The sequence below is a fragment of the Nothobranchius furzeri genome, unplaced genomic scaffold, assembly GCF_043380555.1.
Source record: "Nothobranchius furzeri strain GRZ-AD unplaced genomic scaffold, NfurGRZ-RIMD1 Scf250, whole genome shotgun sequence".
Classification (NCBI taxonomy): Eukaryota; Metazoa; Chordata; class Actinopteri; order Cyprinodontiformes; family Nothobranchiidae; genus Nothobranchius; species Nothobranchius furzeri.
In genome coordinates, this window is record NW_027223266.1 from 15,001 (window position 1) to 27,500 (window position 12,500).

Below are 12,500 nucleotides of genomic sequence, written 5' to 3' on the forward strand. Positions count from 1 at the left end.
CAGCTGATGGCGGGGTGGAGGAGCTGCAGCCAGCCTCCAGCAGCCAGCCTCCAGCTAGTGATGGCGGGGTGGAGAAGCAGGCAGCCTCCATCAGCTGATGGCGGGGTGGAGGAGCAGAAGCCAGCCTCCAGCTGGTGATGGCGGGGTGCAGGAGCTGCAGGCAGCCTCCAGCAGCTGATGGCGGGGTGGAGGAGCTGCAGCCAGCCTCCAGCAGCCAGCCTCCAGCTAGTGATGGCGGGGTGGAGAAGCAGGCAGCCTCCATCAGCTGATGGCGGGGTGGAGGAGCAGAAGCCAGCCTCCAGCAGCTGATGGCGGGGTGCAGGAGGTGCAGGCAGCCTCCAGCAGCTGATGGCGGGGTGCAGGAGCAGCAGGCAGCCTCCAGCAGCTGATGGCGGGGTGCAGGAGCTGCAACCAGCCTCCAGCTGGTGATGGCGGGGTGGAGGAGCTGCAGCCAGCCTCCAGCAGCCAGCCCCCAGCAGCTGATGGCGGGGTGGAGGAGCAGAAGCCAGCCTCCAGCAGCTGATGGTGGGGTGCAGGAGCTGCAGCCAGCCTCCAGCAGCCAGCCTCCAGCTGGTGATGGCGGGGTGGAGGAGCAGCAGCAGACAGCCTCCAGCAGCCAGCCAGCCTCCAGGAGCTGATGGCGGTGTGTGGGAGCAGCAGCCAGCCTCCAGCGTTCAGCCAGCATCCATCAGCTGATGGCGGTGTGAAGGAGCTGCAGCCAGCCTCCAGCAGGTCATGGTGGGGTGGAGGAGCAGCAGCCAGCCTCCAGCAGCTGATGGCGGGTTGCAGGAGCTGCAGCCAGCCTCCAGCAAATGATGGCGGGGTGCAGGAGCTGCAGGCAGCCTCCAGCAGCTGATGGCGGGGTGCAGGAGCAGCAGGCAGCCTCCAGCTGCTGATGACGGGGTGCAGGAGCTGCAACCAGCCTCCAGCTGGTGATGGTGGGGTGGAGGAGCTGCAGCCAGCCTCGAACAGCTGATGGCAGGGTGCAGGAGCAGCAGCCAGCCTCCAGCAGCTGATGGCGGGGCGCAGGAGCTGCAGGCAGCCTCCAGCAGCTGATGGCGGGGTGCAGGAGCAGCAGCCAGCCTCCAGCTGGTGATGGCGGGGTGAAGGAGCTGCAGCCAGCCACCAGCAGCTGATGGCGGGGTGCAGGAGCTGCAGGCAGCCTCCAGCAGCTGATGGCGGGGTGCAGGAGCTGCAGGCAGCCTCCAGCAGCTGATGGCGGGGTGGAGGAGCTGCAGCCAGCGTCCAGCAGCTGATGGTGGGGTGGAGGAGCTGCAGCCAGCGTCCAGCAGCTGATGGTTGGGTGGAGGAGCAGCAGCCAGCCTCCAGCAGCTGATGGCGGGGTGCAGGAGCAGCAGCCAGCCTCCAGCAGCTGATGGCGGGGTGGAGGAGCTGCAGCCAGCCTCCAGCAGCCAGCCTCCAGCTAGTGATGGCGGGGTGGAGAAGCAGGCAGCCTCCATCAGCTGATGGCGGGGTGGAGGAGCAGAAGCCAGCCTCCAGCTGGTGATGGCGGGGTGCAGGAGCTGCAGGCAGCCTCCAGCAGCTGATGGCGGGGTGGAGGAGCTGCAGCCAGCCTCCAGCAGCCAGCCTCCAGCTAGTGATGGCGGGGTGGAGAAGCAGGCAGCCTCCATCAGCTGATGGCGGGGTGGAGGAGCAGAAGCCAGCCTCCAGCAGCTGATGGCGGGGTGCAGGAGGTGCAGGCAGCCTCCAGCAGCTGATGGCGGGGTGCAGGAGCAGCAGGCAGCCTCCAGCAGCTGATGGCGGGGTGCAGGAGCTGCAACCAGCCTCCAGCTGGTGATGGCGGGGTGGAGGAGCTGCAGCCAGCCTCCAGCAGCCAGCCCCCAGCAGCTGATGGCGGGGTGGAGGAGCAGAAGCCAGCCTCCAGCAGCTGATGGTGGGGTGCAGGAGCTGCAGCCAGCCTCCAGCAGCCAGCCTCCAGCTGGTGATGGCGGGGTGGAGGAGCAGCAGCAGACAGCCTCCAGCAGCCAGCCAGCCTCCAGGAGCTGATGGCGGTGTGTGGGAGCAGCAGCCAGCCTCCAGCGTTCAGCCAGCATCCATCAGCTGATGGCGGTGTGAAGGAGCTGCAGCCAGCCTCCAGCAGGTCATGGTGGGGTGGAGGAGCAGCAGCCAGCCTCCAGCAGCTGATGGCGGGTTGCAGGAGCTGCAGCCAGCCTCCAGCAAATGATGGCGGGGTGCAGGAGCTGCAGGCAGCCTCCAGCAGCTGATGGCGGGGTGCAGGAGCAGCAGGCAGCCTCCAGCTGCTGATGACGGGGTGCAGGAGCTGCAACCAGCCTCCAGCTGGTGATGGTGGGGTGGAGGAGCTGCAGCCAGCCTCGAACAGCTGATGGCAGGGTGCAGGAGCAGCAGCCAGCCTCCAGCAGCTGATGGCGGGGCGCAGGAGCTGCAGGCAGCCTCCAGCAGCTGATGGCGGGGTGCAGGAGCAGCAGCCAGCCTCCAGCTGGTGATGGCGGGGTGAAGGAGCTGCAGCCAGCCACCAGCAGCTGATGGCGGGGTGAAGGAGCTGCAGCCAGCCACCAGCAGCTGATGGCGGGGTGGAGGAGCTGCAGCCAGCGTCCAGCAGCTGATGGTTGGGTGGTGGAGGAGCAGCAGCCAGCCTCCAGCAGCTGATGGCGGGGTGCAGGAGCAGCAGCCAGCGTCCAGCAGCTGATGGTTGGGTGGAGGAGCAGCAGCCAGCCTCCAGCAGCTGCTGGCGGGGTGCAGGAGCAGCAGCCAGCCTCCAGCAGCTGATGGCGGGGTGCAGGAGCTGCAGGCAGCCTCCAGCAGCTGATGGCGGTGTGCAGGAGCTGCAGCCAGCCTCCAGCAGCTGATGGCGGGGTGCAGGGGCTGCAGGCAGCCTCCAGCAGCTGATGGCGGGGTGCAGGAGCTGCAACCAGCCTCCAGCTGGTGATGGCGGGGTGGAGGAGCAGCAGCCAGCCTCCAGCAGCCAGCCTCCAGCTGCTGATGGCGGGGTGGAGGAACAGAAGCCTCCAGCAGCTGATGGCAGGGTGCAGGAGCAGCAGCCAGCCTCCAGCTGGTGATGGCGGGGTGGAGGAGCTGAAACCTGGGTCGGACCTGGTCTGCAGCAGGGCCCATTACCACTCAGAAGCTGATGGCAGTGTGTGTTTAGGTCCCTGCGGGGTGGATGAGCTGAAACCTGGGTCAGACTTGGTGTGCAGCAGGGCTCAGCACCCTCCAGAAGCCGATGACAGTGTGTCTTTAACTCCCTGCCTGGTGGGAGAGCTGAAAGCTGGGTCGGACCTGGTCTTTAGCAGAGCTCAGCAGCCTCCAGAAGCTGATGGCAGTGTGTGTTTCATCCCCTGCGGGGTGGGAGAGCTGAAACGTGGGTCGGACCTGGTCTGCAGCAGGGCCCATCACCATCCAGAAGCTGACGGCGGTGTGTGTTTAAGTCCCTGCGGGGTGGGAGAGCCATAACCTGGGTCGGACCTGGTCTGCAGCAGAGCTCAGCAGCCTCCAGAACCTGATGGCAGTGTGTCTTTAATCCACTGCGGGGTGCAGGAGCTGAAACCTGGGTCGGACCTGGTCTGCAGCAGGGCTCAGCAGCCAGCAGAAGGTGACGGCAGTGTGTGTTTAGTTCCCTGCGGGGTGCAGGAGCTGAAACCTGGGTCGGACCTGGTCTGCAGCAGAGCTCAGCAGCCAGCAGAAGGTGATGGCAGTGTGTGTTTAAGTCCCTGCCTGGTGGGAGAGCTGAAACCTGGGTCGGACCTGGTCTATAGAAGAGCTCAGCAGCCTCCAGAAGCTGATGGCAGTGTGTGTGTTTTGGTCCCTGCGGGGTGCAGGAGCAGGAACCCGGGTCGGACCTGGTCTATAGCGGAGCTCAGCAGCCTCCAGCAGCTGATGGCAGTGTGTGTTTAATTCCCTGCCTGGTGGGAGAGCTGTAACCCGGGTCGGACTTGGTCTGCAGCAGGGCCCATCACCATCCAGAAGCTGATGGCAGTGTGTCTTTAATTCCCTGCGGGGTGGAGGAGCAGAAACCTGGGTCGGACCTGGTCTATAGCAGAGCTCAGCAGCCTCCAGAAGCTGATGGCAGTGTGTGTTCAAGTCCCTGCGGGGTGGGAGAGCTGAAACCTGGGTCGGACCTGGTCTATAGAAGAGCTCAGCAGCCTCCAGCAGCTGATGGCAGTGTGTGTTTAAGTCCCTGGGAGAGCTATATCCCGGGTCGGACCTGGTCTATAGCAGAGCTCAGCAGCCTCCAGCAGCTGATGGCAGTGTGTGTTTAAGTCCCTGCGGGGTGGGAGAGCTGAAACCTCGGTCGGACCTGGTCTATGGCAGAGCTCAGCAGCCTCCAGAAGCTGATGGCAGCGTGCCTCTAAGTCCCTGCCTGGTGGGAGAGCTGAAACCTGGGTCGGACATGGTCTGCAGCAGGGCTCGGCAGCCTCCAGCAGCTGATGGCAGTGTGTCTTTAAGTCCCTGCCTGGTGGGAGAGCTGAAACCTGGGTCGGACCTGGTCTATAGCAGAGCTCAGCAGCCTCCAGCAGCTGATGGCAGTGTGTGTTTAAGTCCCTGCCTGGTGTGAGAGCTGAAACCTGGGTCGGACCTGGTCTATAGAAGAGCTCAGCAGCCTCCAGCAGCTGATGGCAGTGTGTCTTTAAGTCACTGCCTGGTGGGAGAGCTGAAACCTGGGTCGGACCTGGTCTATAGTAGAGCTCAGCAGCCTCCAGCAGCTGATTGCAGTGTGTGTTTAAGTCCCTGCCTGGTGGGAGAGCTGATATCCGGGTCGGACCTGGTCCACAGCAGGGCCCATCACCCTCCAGAAGCTGGTGGCAGTGTGTGTTTAAGTCCCTGCGGGGTGCAGGAGCAGAAACCTGGGTGGGACCTGGTCTGCAGCAGAGCTCGGCAGCCTCCAGCAGCTGATGGCAGTGAGTGTTTAAGTCCCTGCGGGGTGGGAGAGCTATATCCCGGGTCAGACCTGGTCTAAAGCAGGGCCCATCACCCTCCAGAAGCTGGTGGCAGTGTGTGTTTAAGTCCCTGCGGGGTGGAGGAGCAGAAACCTGGGTCGGACCCGGTCTACAGCAGAGCTCAGCAGCCCCCAGAAGCTGATGGCAGTGTGTGTGTGTGTGTGTGTGTTTAAGTCTCTGCCTGGTTGGAGAGCCGATACCTGGGTCGGACCTGGTCTGCAGCAGGGCTCAGCAGCCTCCAGAAGCTGATGGCAGTGTGTCTTTCATTCCCTGCGGGGTGCAGGAGCAGAAACCTGGGTCGGACCTGGTCTATAGCGGAGCTCAGCAGCCTCCAGCAGCTGATGGCAGTGTGTGTGTTAAAGACCCTGCGGGGTGGGAGAGCTGAAACCTGGGTCGGACCTGGTCTGCAGCAGGGCTCAGCAGCCCCCAGAAGCTGATGGCTGTGTGTGTTTAAGTCCCTGCGGGGTGGGAGAGCTGAAACCTGGGTCGGACCTGGCCCGCAGCAGGGCCCATCACCCTCCAGAAGCTGATGGCGGTGTGGGTTTAAGTCCCTGCGGGGTTGAGGAGCTGAAACCTGGGTCGGACCTGGTCTGCAGCAGGGCCCATCACCATCCAGAAGCTGATGGCTGTGTGTGTTTAAGTCCCAGGGGGGTGGGAGAGCCATAACCTGGGTCGGACCTGGTCTGCAGCAGGGCTCAGCAGCCTCCAGTTGCAGATGGCAGTGTGTGTTTAGTTCCCTGCGGGGTGCAGGAGCTGAAACCTGGGTCGGACCTGGTCTATAGCAGAGCTCAGCAGCCTCCAGAAGCTGATGGCAGTGTGTCTTCAATTCCCTGCGGGGTGCAGGAGCTGATACCTGGGTCGGACCTGGTCTGCAGCAGGGCCCATCACCATCCAGACGCTGATGGCAGTGTGTGTTTAAGTCCTAGTGGGCTGCAGGAGCTGAAACCTGGGTCGGACCTGCTCTATAGTAGAGCTCAGCAGCCTCCAGAAGCTGATGGCAGTGTGTCTTTAAGTCCCTGCGGGGTGGGATAGCTGAAACCTGGGTCGGACCTGGTCTGCAGCAGGGCCCATCACCATCCAGACGCTGATGGCAGTGTGTGTTTAAGTCCTAGTGGGCTGCAGGAGCTGAAACCTGGGTCGGACCTGCTCTATAGTAGAGCTCAGCAGCCTCCAGAAGCTGATGGCAGTGTGTCTTTAAGTCCCTGCGGGGTGGGATAGCTGAAACCTGGGTCGGACCTGGTCTGCAGCAGGGCCCATCACCCTCCAGAAGCTGTTGGCAGTGTGTCTTCCATTCCTAGTGGGGCAGGGGAGCAAAGACCTGGGCAGAGGAGCGCCTGTCTGCATCCGATCCGGCCCCTCAGCAGCCCGCCGTGAGCCTTAGAGAACCCCCCCCCCCCCCCCAGCGGGCTCCAGGAACCGGGCCCTGCGTCGGACCCAGCTCAGTAAGGCCCTCCCTCGGGCCCTGCAGCAGGTGGCCCCGTCTATGCAGTCGAAAACCCCGCGAAAATCGGTGTAGAAACGCCCGAGAGGCGTGGTGCGGTTCCCCCGGCCGGTACCGGGTCCGGACCGGTCCGGAAGTCCACCCAGAACACTGCCTGGGGCTTCTGGGCGGCTCCCCAGGCGCAGGCAGTCGAAAACCGCGTGAAAATCGGTTCAGAATTGACAAAACGGCGACCTCGTCGCTCCAAAAACTAAGTCCAAACTAAGCCTTTCGCTTATCGCTTAACGCTTAAGGCGGTCGGCCTTATGGCCAGTAAATGAAAAGTGCCTGCGCCCCTGGAGGTTTTGGAAGGTGCGAGCGATGACCATGCTCGGGTTAGTAGGTGAGGCCATCGGAAAACCAGCGTGAGTTGGCGGGTTTGGGTGGCAATCTATTCCAGGCAGAGTCGACTATCTCTGGGCATCAATTTTGGGATTTTTCCGGCTCTGGTTCTGGGAGAAACGCAGGGGCAAAGTGCACGAGCCGCGGCCGATTTTGGTGGCCTGTCCCTGGGCACAAAGTCTGAGGAGTGTGGGCCTGGTTCTCCGAAAAATACCAGTCTGCTGGAGCTCACTCCCATGGCTCCAGGGGGCACGGCACACCCCCCGGTAGCCGACCAAAGTGCTCTACTCGGGCCAGACTCGGACCCACGACCCGGGGTGAGAACCACAACTACTGGTCATCCTTTTGACCTCCAGGGGGCGCGGCAGAGCCTCCCCAGTCCGACGCAAGTGCCCCACTTGGGCCATACTCAGACCCACGGCCCGGGGCGAGAACCACAACTACTGGTCATCCTTTAGACCTCCAGGGGGCCCGGCACAGCCTCCCTAGACCGACACAAGTGCTCCACTTGGGCTGTACTCTGACCCAAGTCCCGGTGCGAGAACCACAACTACTGGTCATCCTTTAGACCTCCAGGGGGCCCGGCACAGCCTCCCTAGGCCGACACAAGTGCTCCACTTGGGCTATACTCTGACCCAAGTCCCGGGGCGAGAACCACAACTACTGGTCATCCTTTTGACCTCATGGTCATCCTTTAGATCTCCAGGGGGCCCGGCACAGCCTCCCTAGGCCGACACAAGTGCTCCACTTGGGCTATACTCTGACCCAAGTCCCGGGGCGAGAACCACAACTACTGGTCATCCTTTAGACCTCCAGGGGGCACGGCACACCCCCCGGTAGCCGACCAAAGTGCTCTACTCGGGCCAGACTCGGACCCACGACCCGGGGTGAGAACCACAACTACTGGTCATCCTTTAGACCTCCAGGGGGCCCGGCACAGCCTCCCTAGTCCGACACAAGTGCTCCACTTGGGCTATACTCTGACCCAAGTCCCGGGGCGAGAACCACAACTACTGGTCATCCTTTAGACCTCCAGGGGGACCGGCACAGCCTCCCTAGACCGACACAAGTGCACCACTTGGGCCATACTCTGACCCAAGTCCCGGGGCGAGAACCACAACTACTGGTCATCCTTTTGACCTCATGGTCATCCTTTAGACCTCAAGGGGGCACGGCAGAGCCTCCCTAGTCCGACACAAGTGTCCCACTTGGGCTATACTATGACCCAAGTCCCGGGGCGAGAACCACAACTACTGGTCATCCTTTAGACCTCAAGGGGGCACGGCAGAGCCTCCCTAGTCCGACACAAGTGTCCCACTTGGGCCATACTCAGACCCACGGCCCGGGGCGAGAACCACAACTACTGGTCATCCTTTAGACCTCCAGGGGGCCCGGCACAGCCTCCCTAGTCCGACGCAAGTGCTCCACTTGGGCTGTACTCTGACCCAAGTCCCGGGGCGAGAACCACAACTAATGGTCATCCTTTAGACCTCCAGGGGGCACGGCACAGCCTCCCTAGTCCGACACAAGTGCTCCACTTGGGCTATACTCTGACCCAAGTCCCGGGGCGAGAACCACAACTACTGGTCATCCTTTAGACCTCCAGGGGGCACGGCAGAGCCTCCCTAGTCCGACACAAGTGTCCCACTTGGGCTATTCTCTGACCCAAGTCCCGGGGCGAGAACCACAACTACTGGTCATCCTTTAGACCTCCAGGGGGCACGACACAGCCTCCCTAGTCCGACCCAAGTGCTCCACTTGGGCTATACTATGACCCAAGTCCCGGGGCGAGAACCACAACTACTGGTCATCCTTTAGACCTCCAGGGGGCACGGCACAGCCTCCCTAGTCCGACACAAGTGCTCCACTTGGGCTATACTCTGACCCAAGTCCCGGGGCGAGAACCACAACTACTGGTCATCCTTTAGACCTCCAGGGGGCACGGCACAGCCTCCCTAGTCCGACACAAGTGCTCCACTTGGGCTATACTCTGACCCAAGTCCCGGGGCGAGAACCACAACTACTGGTCATCCTTTTGACCTCATGGTCATCCTTTAGACCTCCAGGGGGCCCGGCACAGCCTCCCTAGGCCGACACAAGTGCTCCACTTGGGCTATACTCTGACCCAAGTCCCGGGGCGAGAACCACAACTACTGGTCATCCTTTAGACCTCCAGGGGGCACGGCACAGCCTCCCTAGTCCGACACAAGTGCTCCACTTGGGCTATACTCTGACCCAAGTCCCGGGGCGAGAACCACAACTACTGGTCATCCTTTTGACCTCATGGTCATCCTTTAGACCTCCAGGGGGCCCGGCACAGCCTCCCTAGACCGACACAAGTGCTCCACTTGGGCTGTACTCTGACCCAAGTCCCGGTGCGAGAACCACAACTACTGGTCATCCTTTAGACCTCCAGGGGGCCCGGCACAGCCTCCCTAGGCCGACACAAGTGCTCCACTTGGGCTATACTCTGACCCAAGTCCCGGGGCGAGAACCACAACTACTGGTCATCCTTTTGACCTCATGGTCATCCTTTAGATCTCCAGGGGGCCCGGCACAGCCTCCCTAGGCCGACACAAGTGCTCCACTTGGGCTATACTCTGACCCAAGTCCCGGGGCGAGAACCACAACTACTGGTCATCCTTTAGACCTCCAGGGGGCACGGCACACCCCCCGGTAGCCGACCAAAGTGCTCTACTCGGGCCAGACTCGGACCCACGACCCGGGGTGAGAACCACAACTACTGGTCATCCTTTAGACCTCCAGGGGGCCCGGCACAGCCTCCCTAGTCCGACACAAGTGCTCCACTTGGGCTATACTCTGACCCAAGTCCCGGGGCGAGAACCACAACTACTGGTCATCCTTTAGACCTCCAGGGGGACCGGCACAGCCTCCCTAGACCGACACAAGTGCACCACTTGGGCCATACTCTGACCCAAGTCCCGGGGCGAGAACCACAACTACTGGTCATCCTTTTGACCTCATGGTCATCCTTTAGACCTCAAGGGGGCACGGCAGAGCCTCCCTAGTCCGACACAAGTGTCCCACTTGGGCTATACTATGACCCAAGTCCCGGGGCGAGAACCACAACTACTGGTCATCCTTTAGACCTCAAGGGGGCACGGCAGAGCCTCCCTAGTCCGACACAAGTGTCCCACTTGGGCCATACTCAGACCCACGGCCCGGGGCGAGAACCACAACTACTGGTCATCCTTTAGACCTCCAGGGGGCCCGGCACAGCCTCCCTAGTCCGACGCAAGTGCTCCACTTGGGCTGTACTCTGACCCAAGTCCCGGGGCGAGAACCACAACTAATGGTCATCCTTTAGACCTCCAGGGGGCACGGCACAGCCTCCCTAGTCCGACACAAGTGCTCCACTTGGGCTATACTCTGACCCAAGTCCCGGGGCGAGAACCACAACTACTGGTCATCCTTTAGACCTCCAGGGGGCACGGCAGAGCCTCCCTAGTCCGACACAAGTGTCCCACTTGGGCTATTCTCTGACCCAAGTCCCGGGGCGAGAACCACAACTACTGGTCATCCTTTAGACCTCCAGGGGGCACGACACAGCCTCCCTAGTCCGACCCAAGTGCTCCACTTGGGCTATACTATGACCCAAGTCCCGGGGCGAGAACCACAACTACTGGTCATCCTTTAGACCTCCAGGGGGCACGGCACAGCCTCCCTAGTCCGACACAAGTGCTCCACTTGGGCTATACTCTGACCCAAGTCCCGGGGCGAGAACCACAACTACTGGTCATCCTTTAGACCTCCAGGGGGCACGGCACAGCCTCCCTAGTCCGACACAAGTGCTCCACTTGGGCTATACTCTGACCCAAGTCCCGGGGCGAGAACCACAACTACTGGTCATCCTTTTGACCTCATGGTCATCCTTTAGACCTCCAGGGGGCCCGGCACAGCCTCCCTAGGCCGACACAAGTGCTCCACTTGGGCTATACTCTGACCCAAGTCCCGGGGCGAGAACCACAACTACTGGTCATCCTTTAGACCTCCAGGGGGCACGGCACAGCCTCCCTAGTCCGACACAAGTGCTCCACTTGGGCTATACTCTGACCCAAGTCCCGGGGCGAGAACCACAACTACTGGTCATCCTTTTGACCTCATGGTCATCCTTTAGACCTCCAGGGGGCCCGGCACAGCCTCCCTAGACCGACACAAGTGCTCCACTTGGGCTGTACTCTGACCCAAGTCCCGGTGCGAGAACCACAACTACTGGTCATCCTTTAGACCTCCAGGGGGCCCGGCACAGCCTCCCTAGGCCGACACAAGTGCTCCACTTGGGCTATACTCTGACCCAAGTCCCGGGGCGAGAACCACAACTACTGGTCATCCTTTTGACCTCATGGTCATCCTTTAGATCTCCAGGGGGCCCGGCACAGCCTCCCTAGGCCGACACAAGTGCTCCACTTGGGCTATACTCTGACCCAAGTCCCGGGGCGAGAACCACAACTACTGGTCATCCTTTAGACCTCCAGGGGGCACGGCACACCCCCCGGTAGCCGACCAAAGTGCTCTACTCGGGCCAGACTCGGACCCACGACCCGGGGTGAGAACCACAACTACTGGTCATCCTTTAGACCTCCAGGGGGCCCGGCACAGCCTCCCTAGTCCGACACAAGTGCTCCACTTGGGCTATACTCTGACCCAAGTCCCGGGGCGAGAACCACAACTACTGGTCATCCTTTAGACCTCCAGGGGGACCGGCACAGCCTCCCTAGACCGACACAAGTGCACCACTTGGGCCATACTCTGACCCAAGTCCCGGGGCGAGAACCACAACTACTGGTCATCCTTTTGACCTCATGGTCATCCTTTAGACCTCAAGGGGGCACGGCAGAGCCTCCCTAGTCCGACACAAGTGTCCCACTTGGGCTATACTATGACCCAAGTCCCGGGGCGAGAACCACAACTACTGGTCATCCTTTAGACCTCAAGGGGGCACGGCAGAGCCTCCCTAGTCCGACACAAGTGTCCCACTTGGGCCATACTCAGACCCACGGCCCGGGGCGAGAACCACAACTACTGGTCATCCTTTAGACCTCCAGGGGGCCCGGCACAGCCTCCCTAGTCCGACGCAAGTGCTCCACTTGGGCTGTACTCTGACCCAAGTCCCGGGGCGAGAACCACAACTAATGGTCATCCTTTAGACCTCCAGGGGGCACGGCACAGCCTCCCTAGTCCGACACAAGTGCTCCACTTGGGCTATACTCTGACCCAAGTCCCGGGGCGAGAACCACAACTACTGGTCATCCTTTAGACCTCCAGGGGGCACGGCAGAGCCTCCCTAGTCCGACACAAGTGTCCCACTTGGGCTATTCTCTGACCCAAGTCCCGGGGCGAGAACCACAACTACTGGTCATCCTTTAGACCTCCAGGGGGCACGACACAGCCTCCCTAGTCCGACCCAAGTGCTCCACTTGGGCTATACTATGACCCAAGTCCCGGGGCGAGAACCACAACTACTGGTCATCCTTTAGACCTCCAGGGGGCACGGCACAGCCTCCCTAGTCCGACACAAGTGCTCCACTTGGGCTATACTCTGACCCAAGTCCCGGGGCGAGAACCACAACTACTGGTCATCCTTTAGACCTCCAGGGGGCACGGCACAGCCTCCCTAGTCCGACACAAGTGCTCCACTTGGGCTATACTCTGACCCAAGTCCCGGGGCGAGAACCACAACTACTGGTCATCCTTTTGACCTCATGGTCATCCTTTAGACCTCCAGGGGGCCCGGCACAGCC